Source organism: Hyperolius riggenbachi, chromosome 9, assembly GCF_040937935.1.
Source record: "Hyperolius riggenbachi isolate aHypRig1 chromosome 9, aHypRig1.pri, whole genome shotgun sequence".
NCBI lineage: Eukaryota > Metazoa > Chordata > Amphibia > Anura > Hyperoliidae > Hyperolius > Hyperolius riggenbachi.
Window position 1 is genome coordinate 275092147 of NC_090654.1, and position 19181 is coordinate 275111327.

At 45.7% G+C, this 19181-nt stretch overlaps 1 protein-coding gene across 1 annotated transcript in view; it reads right to left on the reverse strand.

Annotated features, from left to right (window-relative positions):
• The window catches only part of ITPK1 (inositol-tetrakisphosphate 1-kinase), a 208147-nt gene that overhangs the window by 76379 nt on the left and 112587 nt on the right, over positions 1-19181 (reverse strand). The window lies entirely within an intron of this gene.

Consider the following 19181-nt stretch of genomic DNA (forward strand, 5'->3'; position numbering starts at 1 on the left):
CCTATCAGGCTTACAATCTAAGAGGTGAGGGAACACAGGATACGGTAGGAGGGAAGAGGACCTGTCCCATCAGGCTTACATTCTAAGAGGTGGAGGAACACAGGATACAGCAGGAGGGAAGAGGACCTGTCCCATCAGGCTTACAATCTAAGAGGTGAGGGAACACAGGATACAGTAGGAGGGAAAATGACCTGTCCCATCAGGCTTACATTCTAAAGCCCAATCTACACGATACGATTCTTTGTACGATTCGATTACGATTCTATTTATGATCCGATTAAATCCATCATGTCCGATCGGGATTCGATTCAATTCGATTTGCCATTGCAAAACAATGACAAATCGAATTGAATCGAATCCTGATCGGACATGTCTGATTTAATCAGATCGTAAATAGAATCGTAATCGAATCGTACAAAGAATCGTATCGTGTAGATGGGGCTTAAGAGGTGAGGAACACAGGATACAGTAGGAGGGAAGAGGACCTGTCACATCAGGCTTACAATCTAAGAGGTGAGGGAACACAGGATACAGTAGGAGGGAAGAGGACCTGTCCCATCAGGCTTACAATCTAAGAGGTGAGGGAACACAGGATACAGTAGGAGGGGAGAGGACCTGTCCCATCAGGCTTACAATCTAAGAGGTGGAGGAACACAGGATACAGTAGGAGGGAAGAGGACCTGTCCCATCAGGCTTACAATATAAGAGGTGGGGGAACACAGGATAAAGTAGGAGGGAAGAGGACTTGACCCATACGGCTTACAATCTGAGGGGTGAGGGAACACAGGATACAGTAGAAGGGAAGAGGACCTGTCTCATCAGGCTTACAATCTAAGAGGTGAAGGAACACAGGATACAGTAGGAGGGAAGAGGACCTGTCCCATCAGGCTTACAATCTAGGAGGTGAGGGAACACAGGATACAGTAGGAGGGGAGAGGACCTGTCCCATCAGGCTTACAATCTAAGAGGTGGAGGAACACAGGATACAGTAGGAGGGGAGAGGACCTGTCCCATCAGGCTTACAATATAAGAGGTGGGGATCATAGGCTAGAGTAGGAGGGAAGAGGACCTGTCCCATCAGGCTTACATTTTAGGAGGTGGGGGACACAGGATACAGTAGGAGGGAAGAGGACCTGTCCCATCAGGCTTACAATATAAGAGATGGGGAATACAGGATACAGTAGGAGGGAAGAGGACCTGTCCCATCAGGCTTACAATCTAAGAGGTGAGGGAACACAGGATACAGTAGGAGGGAAGAGGACCTGTCCCATCAGGCTTACAATCTAAGAGGTGGGGGAACACAGGATACAGTAGGAGGGAAGAGGACCTGTCCCATCAGGCTTACAATCTAAGAGGTGGGGGAACACAGGATACAGTAGGAGGGGAGAGGACCTGTCCCATCAGGCTTACAATCTAAGAGGTGGGGGATCACAGGATACAGTAGGAGGGGAAGAGGACCTGTCCCATCAGGCTTACAATATAAGAGGTGGGGATCATAGGCTAGAGTAGGAGGGAAGAGGACCTGTCCCATCAGGCTTACATTTTAGGAGGTGGGGACACAGAATACAGTAGGAGGGAAGAGGACCTGTCACATCAGGCTTACAATATAAGAGATGGGGAATACAGGATACAGTAGGAGGGAAGAGGACCTGTCCCATCAGGTTTACAATCTAAGAGGTGAGGAACACAGGATACAGTAGGACGGAAGAGGACCTGTCCCATCAGGCTTACAATCTAAGAGGTGAGGAACACAGGATACAGCAGGAGGGAAGAGGACCTGTACCATCAGGCTTACAATATAAGAGGTGAGGAACACAGGATAGAGCAGGAGGGGAAGAGGACCTGTCCCATCAGCCATACAATCTAAGGGGTGGTTAACACAGGATACAGTAGAAGGAGAAGAAAACCTGTCCTGTTAGTCTTACAATCTAAGAGAGTAATAAGCTCGCCTGTGGATGATACCTTATTACTATTCATGACCAGCAGGTGTGCACAAACTGGAATTTCTGATCCATTATTTTTGAAAGAATTTGAAAGTGTCCATCTAGAATGGCAAGTGATCCTTCTGCTGCTTGTGTGCTGCCTAACCTCCATTCTGCTAGGGACGGAAGTGCTCTTGTACTGAGATCTTTACTCCGAGAGAGGTGCTCTTTAAATGTATTTCATCAGTTGCCAAGTTAGTGGCTCTCTATACAAGTGCCAGCTAGTGAGACTCCGCAGCACCCAGTGATGGCATCAGAGGCATCGGTAGCAGAAGATGCTTATTATTGTCTGTTATTAGTTACTATTTGTTGCCTGTAGCTACATAGTCTTGTGTTGGTCTCCGGATACAAATCTCTGCTATGAGTCATCTGTGTAAAGTCTCGAGCAAGCTACCACAATCAAACTCTTCTGTGTGGGTCACAGGGGGAGATTTATCAATGCATTACCGACAGTTTGTTCTTCTTAATCTGTTCTAACAAGCAGGGAAAACAGTTCTGCATGAGAATAAGAACCTCCTAGGTAATAGTGGCAGTTTAGCATGAATTTCTAGAGCTGCACTACAGTTAAGAAAAGTGCAAATCCATCCCTAGACTGTCGCAGATTAAGAAGTGCTTAATAGCAGTTCTACAGATAGTGCAGAGTGCAGGCTAGACATGATTTGTGAGGCGCTCCTCTCCCCTGCTGAATTCCTCCTCAGAGCATGCCAGTATCAATGCAGCAGATGTATTGGTTACCTCAGCAACAGCGATTCCCATCACACACTGCACAGTCTGAGAGACCTTCCTAGCTCCTCCTATTTTACAACAGCTTTGAAGGAATCTTCACTATCTAATGATTTCTTAGGATGCCTGAGACAGTTCTGCACGGATTTCTAAAAATCTACCAATATTTTGTCTCAGACACTGTAAATAAATGTCCCCTCTGTTTCCACCTAATATGAAGTGCAAGACCTGGAAACTGAAGTTCGGTGATGTCTCCACCAGAGCTTCAGAGGAACCAGAAGTGAGAGGGTTTTGGAGGCCACCAGGGCCGGATTTACAACTCAGAGGCCCATAGGCACAGGCGTTCTTGTACCGTTAACTCCACCCCTGAATACAGGCCACACCCCCAAGTAAACATCCTGAACTCTAATCCCTTCCTTATGTCACTCACTGTCCTTAGAATCTTACACTCTAATCCCTGTCTTACATCATCCTTAGTGACACGAGGACAAGGATTAGGGTGTAAGTGCCTGAGGTCAGTGATAGGAGGCCGGGATTTGACTGTAAGCTCCTGAGGTTAGTGATCTGAGGAGGAGGGGATGCCTCTTCCACATAAGGTGCCTATAGGCATGTGCCTACACTGCCTTATGGAAAATCCGGCCTTGGAGGCCCCCATATTTATTTCCTTTTAAACAATACCAGTTGCCTGGCAGCCCCGCTGATCTTTCATGCGTCAGTAGTGTCTGAATCACACACCAGAAACAAGTATGTAGCTAATCCAGTCAGACTTCAAGCAGATCTGAACTCAGAACTTCCTCTCTGCTCTAAAAGATAAGCAACAGCATTATAACCTTTATAGAAAAAAACATTAAGAGCTTAACCACTTCAGGATTCTGGGTACGCATAAGTACGCCCCTGAATCCTGAAGCGGTTTCCATGGAAACAGTCGCTCGTATGAGCGGCCTTTCCATGTCAGTTCACGGGGGGGTGTCTCCATGCACACCCTGCGAGCCTCCGATCGCAGCTCGCAGGGTAAATGTAAACACACGCGGAAGATCTTCCCCGCTGTTTACATACATACGGCGCTGCTGCGCAGCAGCGCCGTAGAGGAGATCAGCGATTCCCGGCCTCTGATTGGCCAGGGATCGCGGGCATCTGATAGGCTGAAGCCTATCTGAGGCGGCGCAGGACGGATTTCCGTCCTGCGCAGCCCATAATGAAGAGGGGAGGGAAGGAGGCAGAGGGAGGAATAGCGCTGCGGAGGGGGGCTTTGAGGAGCCCTCCCCCCGCTAGGCACAGCAGCGCGGCGGCGATCAGACCCCCCCCAGCAGGACATCCCCCTAGTGGGGAAAAAAGGGGGGGGGGGGGGAAGTCTGATCGCCCTGCCTGCTATCTGATCTGTGCTGCGGGCTGAAGAGCCCCCGCAGCACAGATCATCCAAACCACCCGAAACCCGGAAGTGGTTAAAGAACGGCTTCAGAGATGCTGCAGTGTAGTTACTTCCTGGTTTGCTGGGAGCACAGAAAGGGTTAACACGGGAGACAGCTGGGAGCTCAAATTACACTAGCTCATTATTTTCTGAGAAGAGAGAATTAGACAGGCTGTTTTCTATAAACACACACAGGGTGGACTTCTCTGCAGCACTTTACAAAGTACAAAGTACATAGTCATGTCACTGACTGTCCTCAGAGGAGCTCACAATCTAATCCCTACCATAGTCTAATGTCATACCATATTAATATTATGTATTTATATAGCACTGACATCTTCTGCAGCACTTTACAGAGTGCATAGTCATGTCACTTACTGTCCTCAGAGGAGCTTGCAATCTAATCCTACCATAGTCATAATGTAATGTCCTACCATACTATTATAAATGTATTTATATAGCACTGACACCTTCTGCAGCACTTTACAGAGTACATAGTCATGTCACTGACTGTCCTCAGAGGAGCTCACAATCTAATCCCTACCATAGTCATAGTCAAATGTCCTACCATATTATAATTATTCTGTATTTTTATAGCACTGACATCTTACGCAGCACTGTACATATACTGAGTAATGAGTGAAGCTGGGTGTCCCCTCTGCTCAGGCAGGCAGCAGACAGGCTGGTGTCTGCAATGCTGTACACAGTGTATATAGTGAGTGCTGTATGAAGCTGGGTGTCCCCTCTCCTCAGGCAGGCAGCAGACAGGACGGTGTCTGCAGTACTGTACACAGTGTATACAGTGAGTGATGTATGAAGCTGGATGTCCCCTCTGCTCAGGCAGGCAGCAGACAGGCCAATGTCTGCAGTGATGTACACAGTGTATATAGTGAGTGATGTGTGGAGCTGGGTGTCCCCTCTGCTCAGGCAGGCAGCAGAGGCTGGTGTCTGCAGTGCTGTACACAGTGTTTATAGTGAGTGATGTATGGAGCTGGGTGACCCCTCTGCTCAAGCAGGCAGCAGACAGGCTGGTGTCTGCAGTGCAGTACACAGCGTATATAGTGAGTGATATATAATGCTGGGTGTCCCCTCTGCTCAGGCAGGCAGCAGACAGGCCGGTGTCTGCAGCGCAGTACACAGTGTATATAGTGAGTGATGTATGAAGCTGGGTGTCCCCTCTGCTCAGACAGGCAGCAGACAAGCCGGTGTCTGCAGTACTGTACACAGTGTATACAGTGAGTGATGTATGAAGCTGGGTGTCCCCTCTGCTCAGGCAGGCAGCAGACAGGCCGGTGTCTGCAGCGCAGTACACAGTGTATATAGTGAGTGATGTATGGAGCTGGGTGTCCCCTCTGCTCAGGCAGGCAGCAGAGGCTGGTGTCTGCAGTGCTGTACACAGTGTTTATAGTGAGTGATGTATGGAGCTGGGTGACCCCTCTGCTCAAGCAGGCAGCAGACAGGCTGGTGTCTGCAGTGCTGTATATTGTGAGTGATTTATGGAGCTGGGTGTCCCCTCTGCTCAGGCAGGCAGGCAGACAGGCCGGTGTCTGCAGCGCTGTACACAGTGTATATAGTGAGTGCTGTATGAAGCTGGGTGTACCCTCTGCTCAGGCAGGCAGCAGACAGGCCGGTGTCTGCAGTGCTGTACACAGTGTATACAGTGAGTGATGTATGAAGCTGGGTGACCCCTCTGCTCAGGCAGGCAGCAGACAGGCCGGTGTCTGCAGCGCTGTACACAGTGTATATAGTGAGTGCTGTATGAAGCTGGGTGTCCCCTCTCCTCAGGCAGGCAGCAGACAGGCCGGTGTCTGCAGCGCAGTACACAGTGTATATAGTGAGTGATGTATGAAGTTGGGTGTCCCCTCTGCTCAGGCAGGCAGCAGACAGGTCGGTGTCTGCAGTACTGTACACAGTGTATACAGTGAGTGATGTATGAAGCTGGGTGACCCCTCTGCTCAGGCAGGCAGCAGACAGGCCGATGTCTGCAGTGCTGTACACAGTGAGTGATGTATGAAGCTGGGTGTCCCCTCTGCTCAGGCAGGCAGCAGACAGGCCGGTGTCTGCAGTGCTGTATATAGTGAGTGATGTATGAAGCTGGGTGTCCCCTCTGCTCAGGCAGGCAGCAGACAGGCCGGTGTCTGCAGTGCTGTATATAGTGAGTGATGTATGAAGCTGGGTGTCCCCTCTGCTCAGGCAGGCAGGCAGCAGACAGGCCGGTGTCTGCAGTGCTGTATATAGTGAGTGATGTATGAAGCAGGGTGTCCCCTCTGCTCAGGCAGGCAGCAGACAGGCCGGTGTCTGCAGTGCTGTATATAGTGAGTGATCTATGAAGCTGGGTGTCCCCTCTGCTCAGGCAGGCAGCAGACAGGCCGGTGTCTGCAGTGCTGTATATAGCGAGTGATGTATGAAGCTGGGTGTCCCCTCTGCTCAGGCAGGCAGCAGACAGGCCGGTGTCTGCAGTGCTGTATATAGTGAGTGATGTATGAAGCTGGGTGTCCCCTCTGCTCAGGCAGGCAGCAGACAGGCCGGTGTCTGCAGTGCTGTATATAGTGAGTGATGTATGAAGCTGGGTGTCCCCTCTGCTCAGGCAGGCAGCAGACAGGTCGGTGTCTGCAGTGCTGTATATAGTGAGTGATGTATGAAGCTGGGTGTCCCCTCTGCTCAGGCAGGCAGCAGACAGGCTGGAGTAGCAGCCGCAGGTGAAGTCTTTACACTCGGCTGTAATACATTAAATATTAATCCAGGCTGGAGAATGTGGGTCAGGGGCAGAGCAGCGGCTGATCTGGAAGAGAAGGACTTTGGAAGTACGAGTTCTGGATTCGCAATGCAAGAACGCTGGTTAAACGGTCACCAGGCTGACTGTGTTCAGGTCTAACCCAGGACAAGATTTTCCTTTCTAGCGGTAATATCTCTCCGTGCATAAAAAGCAGAGCTTCTTTTATTCATTTTATTTTATTAACTTTAAAAGCAGCAGTTCACCTCCCTGGAGTGGACCTGAACTCAGAACTTCCCTTCTGTTCTAAAAGATAAGGAACAGCATAATAACCTTTAAAGAAAAACATTTGTTAGAGGTGATACAAATCCTGCAATTAATCTGCAGTGTGTCTACGTCCTGCTCTCATGGAAGCAGACATAGGGTTAACATCCTGCATCTACAAATTAGCTTCTCTGCTGTGGCAGCCATCTGATGAGAGATCAAATTACACTTGTGATTAGTCACATATGAGGGGGAATTATACAGGCTAAACTCTCTAAATACAGACTAACCAGCAAGCTCATGGTGACCCAGAACCCATTGGAGTGTGTAAGAAACTACAATGGTCCTAAAAGCCCCCTTACTAAAATGCTAAGAAAAACAAAAGTTTGCTTTCTTAAAACAGAAAGAATTTGCGACAATTCAGCTTGGAGTGAGCTTGAGATGTCTCCCAGAGCAACACTGCTGAATATATGCAAATTAACCATTGTTACCCTTAGAAGCTAAACACACCTCCAGAATTGCTGGAATGCAATGATGTGTCAGCTTGTTAATTTGTACAGAGCCATAACAATCCAACATGCATACAGACTGTTTTGGATTGTTTGATCCTCATCAGTGCATGGCATGGATTAATTTGGCTCTATGGAGTAGGGCTTGTAACACCGAGAGGAACAGACTAACCAGCAAGCTCATGGTGACCCAGAACTCATTGGAGTGTGTAAGGACCATTGTAACCCCTCACACACTCCAATGAGTTCTGGGTCACCATGAGCTTGCTGGTTAGTCTGTGCCTCTCGGTGTTACAAGCCCTACTGCATAGAGCCAAATTAATCCATGCCATGCACTGATAAGGATCAAGCAATCCGAAACAGTCTGTATGCATGTTGGATTATTATGGCTCTGTACAAATTAACAAGCTGACACATCATTGCATTCCAGCGGTTCTGGAGGTGTGTTTAGCTTCTAAAGGTAACAATGGTTAATTTGCATATATTCAGCAGTGATGCATTGTAGGAGACATCTCAAGCTCACTCCAACCTGATTTGTCGCAAATTCTATCTGTTTTAAGAAAGCAAACTTTTGTTTTTCTCTCTAAATACATACAGGGTGCATTCCTCTGTGTTTTCCTTCTGCCCTGTGCAAGGGTTCAGGTCCACTTTAAATTGTAGTAAAAATAAATAGGAGACTTTAAGGTGCCCATACATTGCTTGATTTGCGCACACAGTGTACATGAACAGGTGCAGGTCATAGAAAAAATGCCAAAGGGCAATCTGTAATAAATTGTAGAGCAAGCAATCAAAGCCGCGCTAGCGCACTATCCCTAGCGCGGATTCCGCAATGATTGCTTGCTCTACAATTTATCACGAATTGTGGTTTGGCATTTTTTCTATGATATGCACCCGATGTTCATGTACACTGTGTGCCTCTGAGGAAGCGGCTTTTGGCAGTGAAACACTTGTCAGGCAGTCTTTTTGTGAATTAGATTTCTAAATTATGCCTACACCTTGTATCTGCAATCCGGAAGATTTGTGACTTGAATCATTCTCTTTGCCTAGACTTTTGCATCCTTGATTCAGTGGGCAGCTTCTGGCCGCATCCGAAGAGGTGATAACATTCTCTTTTGTTTACATTCCTTTGTCAGATACATTTAGTAAACAAAATGCCCAGTTTACACAATGGAATTTTCCATCAGATTGACAGGTGAAGCGATGATTTTGGACAGGTCCGATCTGACTTCCAATCGTTTTTCTAATCAATTTTCCAAGTCCTCTTATACAAAATCAATCAGAAAAATGATCGAAAATCAGATCGGACCTGTCGGAAATAATCGATTCGATGGTCAATCTGATAGAAAATTGCATTGTGTATACCAGGCATTAGCAAACTGCCAAAACTGAGCTGTACTGAGCTGACAAGCACAAAGAGCTAAGAAGTGACCACTAGCTAGATTTTAACATATAAATACAGCAGCTATGCATTAAAATACAACAGCAGCTTTCACAGCAGATACACTGCACTTTGGGAATTTGTGAACAGACAATACTACTTGCGCACAAAAGCAAATAGGATAACTGCATGGGTAACAAAAAGTAGGAAAAAATTTTGTTTGAATGTTGTGTCAGAGTTTATCCTACTTTAAGTAATAATATACGCTGGGTCATGGAGGAGAGGGACCCCTGCGAGGATCAAGACTGGACTGCACAGAGGCACGGACACATGGAGCGTCGGCCGGAACAGGTGAGCTGCTAAACTGAAGAGGCCACTCGGACCACAACAAAAGTTGGGATTTAGACCTGGGAAAGCCCTAAATGGGGCAAACTTGGCAGCCCCTAATACTTCTTTGAGAGGGTGCCAATCAGCGGGCCCCGTTTTACCCAGAACCAGCCCTGCTACAGAACGCCGATCGCCCAGCAATGTTTGCACCTCACGTTTATAACCGAATATCGGGGACCGGCATACCTCCCAACTTGTTGAGATCAGAAAGAGGGACACGTAAGCCACACCCCTGTCACTCATCTAACCACGCCCCTGACACCCCCAATCAAGCACACTATAAAGATTTCATAAGAAAATTATGATGTTTCATAATTCAAACCACACTGGTGCTTTCTATCCTGGTTCATTTTCCTTCATATTAACAATTGAACAATATTTAACAATAAAAAATATATCAATTTAAAGGTTGGGAATAAAGTTTAGAGTCAATCAAACGCATTATTCAGCAAAGAAATACATATATTCACATAGAAAGACGGACAAAGTCCTGAAAGAGGGACAAATGAGGAAGAAAGAGGGACAGGGCTGCCAAAGAGGGACTGTCCCTCCGAAAGATGGACAGTTGTGAGCTATGGGGACCGGTTCCCTTTATTAGAAACTTGTCAACAAGACCTCAGAAGCTGTCCTTGCTGGCAGTATATTAGGGTTCCCTTTAGAACAGTTTCTATAACGGACGCGGTACAAACCTGCACACAATCCACATCGCAGTCACAGCAACTATTTCCCAACAGACCATTGCCTGTTTTGCATCAGCGAGTGACAAGGGATTAAACGGCTGCAGAAAAAGGGACTAATGATTAATGAACAAAGGAATCGTCAGGAAAAACTCAGATCTGCTCACGTCTTGTTGTTCTAAGAGGGGAAAATATCCTCACTGGCTCACCGGATGCAGTTATAACAGAGCAGAACAAAAAGTATACTCACCTTCTCCAGGGAGCCTCCCCAGTCTGAAAGCTGTTAATAATTTAGGCGTACAAAACCACAAAAAGGCGCATCAGGGCTACAAAATAAAGTCTACAAAGGCAGCCAGAGTTTCTGTGTTCTCTATTCACAAAGTTGATCACTACATATATACAGTACAACTCAACGGACAAAACGAAACCAGTTGGGCGGAGCAGAGATAACTGAAGAAGGTTCTGTTTATTGAGATGTTTTACAACACGCTGACTTTATGTAGGGTCCATGAGCTGTATTGGCCTCATTGTAAGTTCTTGTGTGAAGTTTTGTGACATGGATTAAAAGCGTGTTGTTAAATAAACGGTTTACGCTTAGAAGAGTTTCTCTGTTTTGCACACACTTTGCAACTATTGCACTTCTGCAACTGACTGATATTAGGAGATCCTGTGGAGTCTGGAAGGATTTGATTACTGGGACATGAATCTGGAAAGGGATAATGGTTACAGGAAACCTGAGATGAGGCCACAGCAAAAAAAAAAAAAAAAAAAACATACCTGATGCTTCCTCCAGCCCTGAACTCCTCTGTGTTCCCCAATCCCCACCACAGGCTTCTGCTGGAACCACTTCTGCTGCCACCCATTACCTCTGCATCAGAGGGAGCGAATCAGAAAGCAGATGCAGAGATTGTGAGTGTGGTCAGTGGTGAGTCATAGGTCACACACAGGTCAGGGCAGAAGGGGGCAGAGAGCTATCAGCGCTGGAGCAGGTGTGGAGAAGGTGAGTAAAGCTTTCCCTCTACAGGCTGATTTTATTTTAACCCAGAGTTCCACCACAAAACTACAACATAAACCATGACAAGCAGACCTGTTTTAACTACACAGTTACTATTTGCATGTAAATGCCACAGCTATAACAGAAGATCAGGCATCACCTGTGCTTCCTTCACTTTAGGTACCCAAACAATTTACCATAGAGATGCATTAAGATAAGTCATCGCCTTATCAGCAAACCTGAAGCGAAAAAAAAACTCAGGATATAATGAATTGTAGGTGTAGTACAGATAATGATCAGAACATTAGTAGCAAAGAAAATAGTCTTATATTATTTTTAGTTATATAGCTTTTTTTATAACATTGGATCATACTATTACAGTTGCAATTTTAAAAGCACACTCTTTTAAACTATAAAGCAAAGCATGAATAACGACCTTTGAACTTTCCTGCAGTAAAGCCTTATCTCAAGTTGTCTCTCACTGTTTCCCTGCTGTTTAAGTGCTCCAGAAAACAGGACTGTTTTGGACCCAGTGGGTGAAATAGCTCAGATAAGCGATTTTGCAGATAACTGAAGGTTTTTTGTTTTTTTTTAACTCTTATTGGAAAACAATATGACTCTTTTCTTTGATACTAATGTTCTATTTCTTAGCTGTTCTACACATACAACTCACCCTGTTTGTTTTCACTTCAGGTTTGCTTTAAAGGATAGGTCCAGGCAAATAACAAAAATCCACTTACCTGGAGGCAGCCCCAGGTAAGTGGATTTTTGTTTTTTTTATTTGCCTGGACCTATCCTTTAAAGGACACCCGAGGTGACATGTGACATGATAAGATAGACATGGGTATGTACAGTGCCGAGTACACAAATAACTAGGCTGTGTTCCTTTTTTTCTTTCTCTGCCTGAAAGAGTTAAACATCAGGTATGCAAGTGACAGTTTCTCTCCGGGTCAGGACCAGGTCGGACTGGGTCAGACTATGGCATAACTGTCACTGATAAGGAATTACAGCTATAAAACACTTTCCTGTCAGTAAATGGCTTCTGAAAGCAGAAAAGAGACAAAAAGGGTATATTGTCATTGAGGTGTCATTGAACAGAGACAATGGCTATCATTCATAAAGCATTCCCACATGCAGAAATGCTAAAAACTGCTGACTTTACCGACCACTTAGCAAAATCTCCATTCATAAAGGCTGTTTCCGCATGAAAAGCCGACATTCCCAAGCAGAGCGATAAATTACCGCCATGTGCGGTGATTATCTTAACTAATGTTACTAAATTTCATAAAGATTAGAGCAAGCGGTATGCGGAGGGGGATTACCACTCCCTTGGAAGTAGCGATAAGCATGCGGATTACAGCTAAGTCAATGGAGACAGACCTCCCAAGCAGCAGCGAGAGCAGCGCACGGAGGGACAGCTTCTCCTGTTACACCAGCCTCCCGCCAGCCTAGAGCTAGCCTAGTTCGGGAAATCACCGCACTGCAATCGCAACTGTCAACATTTTTAAGAATGAGTACACAGAAGTCTAAAATACCGAATACGGTATTTTCCAGCATGGATTTTTTTACCGACCACACTTTTATGAATGATATGAAACCGTAAAGTCTTAAAAACTAGATATAAATATAAAAGAAAAAAGTGCTATAGCTAAAAAAGTCCTTTTTTAGGAGAAGGAGGATAGATACAGTTGCTTTTCTCAACAGTTTTTTTTTCACCTCGGATGTCCTTTAATTCCATGTTGGCACCTAGACCAAACTTTTGAAGACTTGTTGATAGCACTAACTTTTCTAGCTATGTCACATCTTTCTCCTCAGTGCAACTTTTTTCAGTATGAAGAACTTTGTCATTGAGTAACATTACTTTTCAATGAAACTTTAACCCTACGTTCAAACGATGTGTTGCCCCTAGATGGCCTCGAAGTCGGTCATTTAAGGCCTGGCGTAATAAGAGTTTAGTTTAAGAGTTTGAATGGATTTTATTGTTCATGTCCTATTTTGCAGCATTCCAGCTGGCGTGTGAAAATGTATTGAAAACAACAGAGCGCGAACTGGTAGACGGTAATACAGGTTAAACGCTGCGTAATCGCGATCGTTGGGCTTGCTCATACATGCGGCAAATAAATATAAATGTGGAAATATGTACAAGCCGCAGCATGAGCCGCGATCGCTAATGCAATGCAGATGCAGCCGTCACATCTGTCATTACATCGATTTCCTAGAACGCTGCTGTACGCAATCCCTGAGGCATCTTCTGAAGCACAACTCCTCGCAGCAGTTTTTAAAGCGGGATTGTCACCATAAAAATAAAATTTCAACAGCAACCGGTCTGAGTGTATTAAGTGATAAAGATGCTAATCCTGCATTCAAAACTTTTTCTGCTGTTATGGTTTGGAGTTATTACATACCTTAGCAGCACAGGCCCTTTAGTAGTCATTGCCAAACAGTTGCATGCTGGGGGTTCTTTTTATCTAGAATATATTCATCCTCTTCCCTTTATTTCCCTGCCTAGCTGAAACCTGATCCTCTGCTCACTTGCGTTTACAAGCAAGGCTAAAGCTACATACACACGAGGCACGGATGTCTGCAGTTGCATGGAGACAAGCAACAGTTAAGTCTCCAGCAACGACAGTTGTATACAAGCGACGATTGTATACACGCGGCAAAAACATGTCTGCAACATAGCGGAAACTGTTGCTCAGCAACTTCTGTCGCAGGTTCAATGAACTGTCGGACTCACAAGAGTTGCTAGAGACTAGCATACACACGACCGCACCGACTTCCGACTAGCGACGGTTCCTGCAACAGCTGTTGCCGGCGATTGGCCAAGTCAATCGCCTGGCAACAGCTCTGATTAGCAACAGTTCCTTGCGGGCACCTCATACACACGGAGTACCTGTTGCCGCAACATGCACGCGTCATGTGTTTCCAGCAACAGTTGCAGCCCGTGTGTATGGGCCTTGAGGTGACTCAGCGATTGGAGGAGAAAAGGAAAAAAAAAGTTAAGGGCAGAAATGACATAAGACATGGTTCCCACCAGGAACAGAATTCTCTTAATTTACTGTATAAAATTAACTGAAAGCAAAACGTGGACAGTACAATACATGTGTTATATAAGTAGATCAAGTATTTATCTACTTATATATGTGTTTTTTTCCCTGGCATAGTATGGCTGATCCTACTGCTTTGACTATTATATAAAAATATCATCTTTGTCAATAAAGTTAGGGCCGGTGTTCACTTGCTTGTTCTCCCTGGTCTGGTAAGCGGGTTCCTCCCCCAGGGACAGATATAAACTGCAGAGGGGCATCAGATCAGCGGAGAGGGTCACCAGGGAATCCCCCCCCCCCCTTGACCTTCTATTCACCTCCAGACTGGGCTCCAGAGCGTTGTGGTTCACCAACGATCCCTCTCACCCAGGCCACAGCTATTCAGTAGACTCCCACCAGGCCATAGGTTTTTGGCCATCGCCACCAAGCCCTCAAGGCACAGGAACTATTTTTTTCCCCCCCTCCACTGTCAACATCTTGAGCTCTCTCCACGCCCTCCCCCATCCACAGCCCCCCTTTAAATAGGAACTCCAGTGAAAATATTATAATAAAAAAGTGCTTAATTTTTACAATAATTATGTATAGGTAATTTAGTCAGTGTTGGCTCATTGTAAAATCTTTCCTCTCCCTGATTTACATTCTGACATTTATCACATGGTGACATTTTTTACTGCTGGCAGGTGATGTCAGTGGAAGGAGATGCTGCTTGCTTTTTTGGCAGTTGGACCCAGCTGTAAACAGCTCTTATTTCCCACAATGCAATGAGGGTCACAGACAGGAAACTGCCAGGAGTACCACAGTCCTCAGAGTTTCCTGTGAGAGGGGTTTTACCACAAAATCAGGCATACAGCGCCCCCTGATGATTTGTTTGTGAAAAGGAATAGATTTCTCATGGGAAAGGGGGTATCAGCTACTGATTGGGATGAAGTTCAATTCTTGGTCACGGTTTCTCTTTAAACCGTAGCAATAAAATGGCTGCAGGTGTTGATTGATTGAATGATGGCTGGTCTAGCGCAGTGATAGGCACACTTGGCTCTCCAGCTGTTAAGGAACTACAAGTCTCACAATGCATTGTAGGAGTCTGACAGCCACAGTCATGATTCATAAAAGCAAATGCATTGTGGGACTTGTAGTTCCTTAACAGCTGGAGAGCCAAGTTTGCCCATCACTGGTCTAGTGGAACTTTGCTGTTTATGCACCTTCTTGTTTGTGGTTTCTGCTGCTTTTTCACTAAATCTTCTTGTTTGCTTTTTTTTTCTGCTTTTTACCGTACATTTTACGGTTTGCTGTTTTTACTGCACTTTTATTATTTATCTCTCATCTTTTACACTACTCTGATCTGAGCCACCCAAGTGCCAAAACCAATTCCGGGGTCGACCCTGTCACGCTTGGCCAATAAAACAACTCTGGTTCTGAAATGTGCGGTTCTGTGTGTGACTGTTTCTGAGACAACAAGCACGTGTCAGTGCATGGCCTGCAGTGCGTACGTCAGCCGGGTCGCAAACTTTAAATGGCTGGACAGCAGCACAAAGGAGGGGAACCAAGATTAGCCACAGCATGATAAACTTTAAGCCCCATCTACACGATACGATTCTTTGTACGATTCGATTACGATTCGATTTACGATACAATTAAATCCGTCATGTCCGATTTGGATTCGATTCAATTAGATTTGCCATTGCAGAGCAATGGCAAATTGAATTGAATCCCGATCGGACATGTCGGATTTAATCGGATCGTAAATAGAATCGTAATCGAATCGTACAAAAGAATCGTATCGTGTAGATGGGGCTTTATGGACAGAGCAGGGGTCCCTGTTATTCCTTTTCAACAGCTGTGCTAGCCTCCTGATTGGTGGCAGGCCTGACACACCCCCCATTCCAGGTTAGGATGGTTGTGGAATGGATGTATTTAGTACACACAGACAAAAGGGTGATAACGATGCAGGTCTGCTCGTTATGGATAAAGATGTACTGAAGGGATTGTTTTTCTCAACAAACAAGAAGAAATTTCATGTTAAACACTTGAAGTGGAAAAGGCATGGAGGCTGCTTAATTTCCTTTTAATCAATGCACATTGCCTGGCTGTCCTGCTGACCCTCTGCCTCTAATATTCTTAGCACGGTGGTTTAGTGGATAGCACTCTTGCCTTGCAGCGCTGGATGCCCAGTTCAAATCTTAGCCAGGTCAACATCTGCAAGGAGTTTGTATGTTCTCCCCGTGTCTGTGTGGGTTTCCTCTGGGCACTCTGGTTTCCTCCCACATTCGAAAAATATACAAATAAGTTAATTGGCTTCCCCCTAAATTGGCCCTAGACTGCAATACATACACTACACAATACATACATAGACATAGGACTATGGTAGGGATTAGACTGTGAGCCCCTCTGAGGGACAGCTAGTGACAAGACAATACAAGACAATATACTCTGTACAGTGCTGCGGAAGATGTTGGCGCTATATAAATACTAAATAATAATACATTCTGAACAAGCATGCGGATCAGAGGTTTCTGAATGAAGTCTGGCAAGATTAGCTGCATGCTTGTTTCAGGTGTGTGATTCAGATACAACTGCAGCCAAAGACCAGCAGGACAGCCAGGCAACTGGTATTGTTTAAAAGGAAGTAAATATGGCAGCCTCCATTTACCTGTCACTTCAGTTTTTGACATGGCGTCAATTTAAATCCAGAAGATATTCTGAGTAGTTCATAAACTACTGTAGACGTTTTCCCACAGTTGGTTCAAGTGGAGAAAATTCTGCAGCTTGTGTTACAAACCCCTGATTGGCCGCTGCAATTAGCAGAGCTGAGAGCGACGCTATCTTTAGTCATCGGTGAGCTGCTCTGCGGAGAATCCGCTCCGATCAGGAAGGTCAGAGATTCGGGAAAGGGAAGGCGGAGGAGGCGTCCATTCCAAGCATAATAAATACACATTGAAGTACTTATTTTAGCCGATTGGCACAGCTCCCCACGGCGCGGCCTACGCACGCTGACAGATCCAGGGCCCGGGGACTCGCCAGTGTCCCGCTACCCTCCGATGCTTGGCAGGAATCTCGGGGGAACGGCATTCATGGGAAAACATATCAGACTCTCTGGAGATTAAAGAACACCCCCCTCCGGGTTCCCAGAATCCCCCCCATACACATTCCTGACCCTCCTCTGATTAGGATCACTTGGAAACTTAAAAAAAGAAACCAATAGGCTTGAAGTTAGCATAATGTAGATTTTGAGATCCTGGTGGCATCACTCATCCCACGGCACTATCCTAGCAGCAGGGGCATTGGGAGGGATTGATGCAGTTTCCTATACCATCTGCCTAACCAGAGCTGGTTCTAGATACAATTAGGGCACCTGAGGAAGGGCAACACCCAAAACATGTCATGTGTCCTGTGTGCGCTCCCAATACAGTTTGATTGCTGAGCCATTTGCGTGCAGTCTCCAATTTTAATTTTGCTTTGGGGCAACCAGAAGAATTAAAGTGAACCTGAGGTGAGAGTGATATGGAGGCTGCCATATTTATTTTAAACAATACCAGTTTCCTGGCAGTCCTGCTGATCTTTCTGGTGAAAGCACACACCGGAAACAATCATGCGGCATAATCAGTCAGACTTCAGTCAAATATATGATCTGCATACTTGTTCAGGGTCAGTAGTACTGCGCAGGCGTAGAATGCTCTCGGTGGCGGGTGCACGTGTGGCCGGGCTGCACAGTACGCCCCAGACTGAGGACTTTCAGGGGCCGAATTGCGGAGGATCCAGGCGGCGCAGGAGGACAGCGAGGGATCGATCAGTCTGGAGGGGGCTGCAGGAAGCCCCAGGTATGTATAAATTACTCTATACCGCCCCCACCCTTCGTCTCAGGTACCCTTTAAAATATGAAACATTGTATAAATAACTCAGTGTGGAGGATCAGTGGACAGGCAAATAAATTAATAATTTGAGCAAAAAAATCTTTAAATGAAAAAGTGATAAATAACAATTTCTCATGCACAATGCCAACAAAGGTAAATAGGAAACAATAAAGAAGAGAATTGGCTCTTGGGTGCATGAATAATTATTGTATAAACTTTATTACAAATTAGTTGAAAAACACGTACAATACAACATATACCCCCCTAAATATCTTAAAAATAGCAATATTCCCTAAACTGGGCTTGTGACCTCTATTAGACCAAAAAGAGGGGGCTGCAGTCCCCCAAAAAACCCTCATGGGATGATTAGGCAGTCCAATGTGGTGGATAAGTAACAGGACTATGCGACATATATGGACTAGCATGAAGCTGTGTTGATCCAATGGATCAACACAGCTTCATGCTAGTCCATATATGTCGCATGAGGGTTTTTTTGGGGGACTGCAGCCCCCTCTTTTTGGTCTAATAGAGGTCACAAGCCCAGTTTAGGGAATATTGGTATTTTTAAGATATAGGCACAGTTTTGGCAGTAAAGCACTTCACTTGTCCTGGTAGGTGCGCTCCTTCATTGGTCCAAACACTTCCGTCTTCAACCTTGAAGGGTCGCCACTCCTCCAGGACCAGGCACACGTTATTACATCATACGCCACCGGGTCACTGAGAAAATGTGGCCAACAGGGATGAAGACAGGAACACATGGAGCAACGAGGATCACTACAATGCTGAAAACTTTGCAGGGGCCCCCGGGAACCACAATAGAGTTGGGGGGAGACCTGGGGGAACTCTCCAGCCAGCTCTTGGTCCCTGGAGCAAATCGCCCCAACGGTTCCCATGATTCCTAGCAGTGACTGTTCACTGCTTTTACTCAGCTGAGAGCTCAGTTAGAAATAGTCGACACGGCGTTGACAATTTTTTGTGCACATTTTTGCAGCTTGGAAATTAATCAATTACATGTAGGTCAGTATGTGAGTTTGTAGGTCAGTATGTGAGTTTGTAGGTCAGTATGTGAGTTTGTAGGCCAGTATGTGAGTTTGTAGGCCAGTATGTGAGTTTGTAGGCCAAAATGTCAGTTTGTAGGCCAAAATGTCAGTTTGTAGGCCCGTATATCAGTTTGTAGGCCCGTATGTCAGTTTGTAGGCCCGTATGTCAGTTTGTAGGCCCGTATGTCAGTTTGTAGGCCCGTATGTCAGT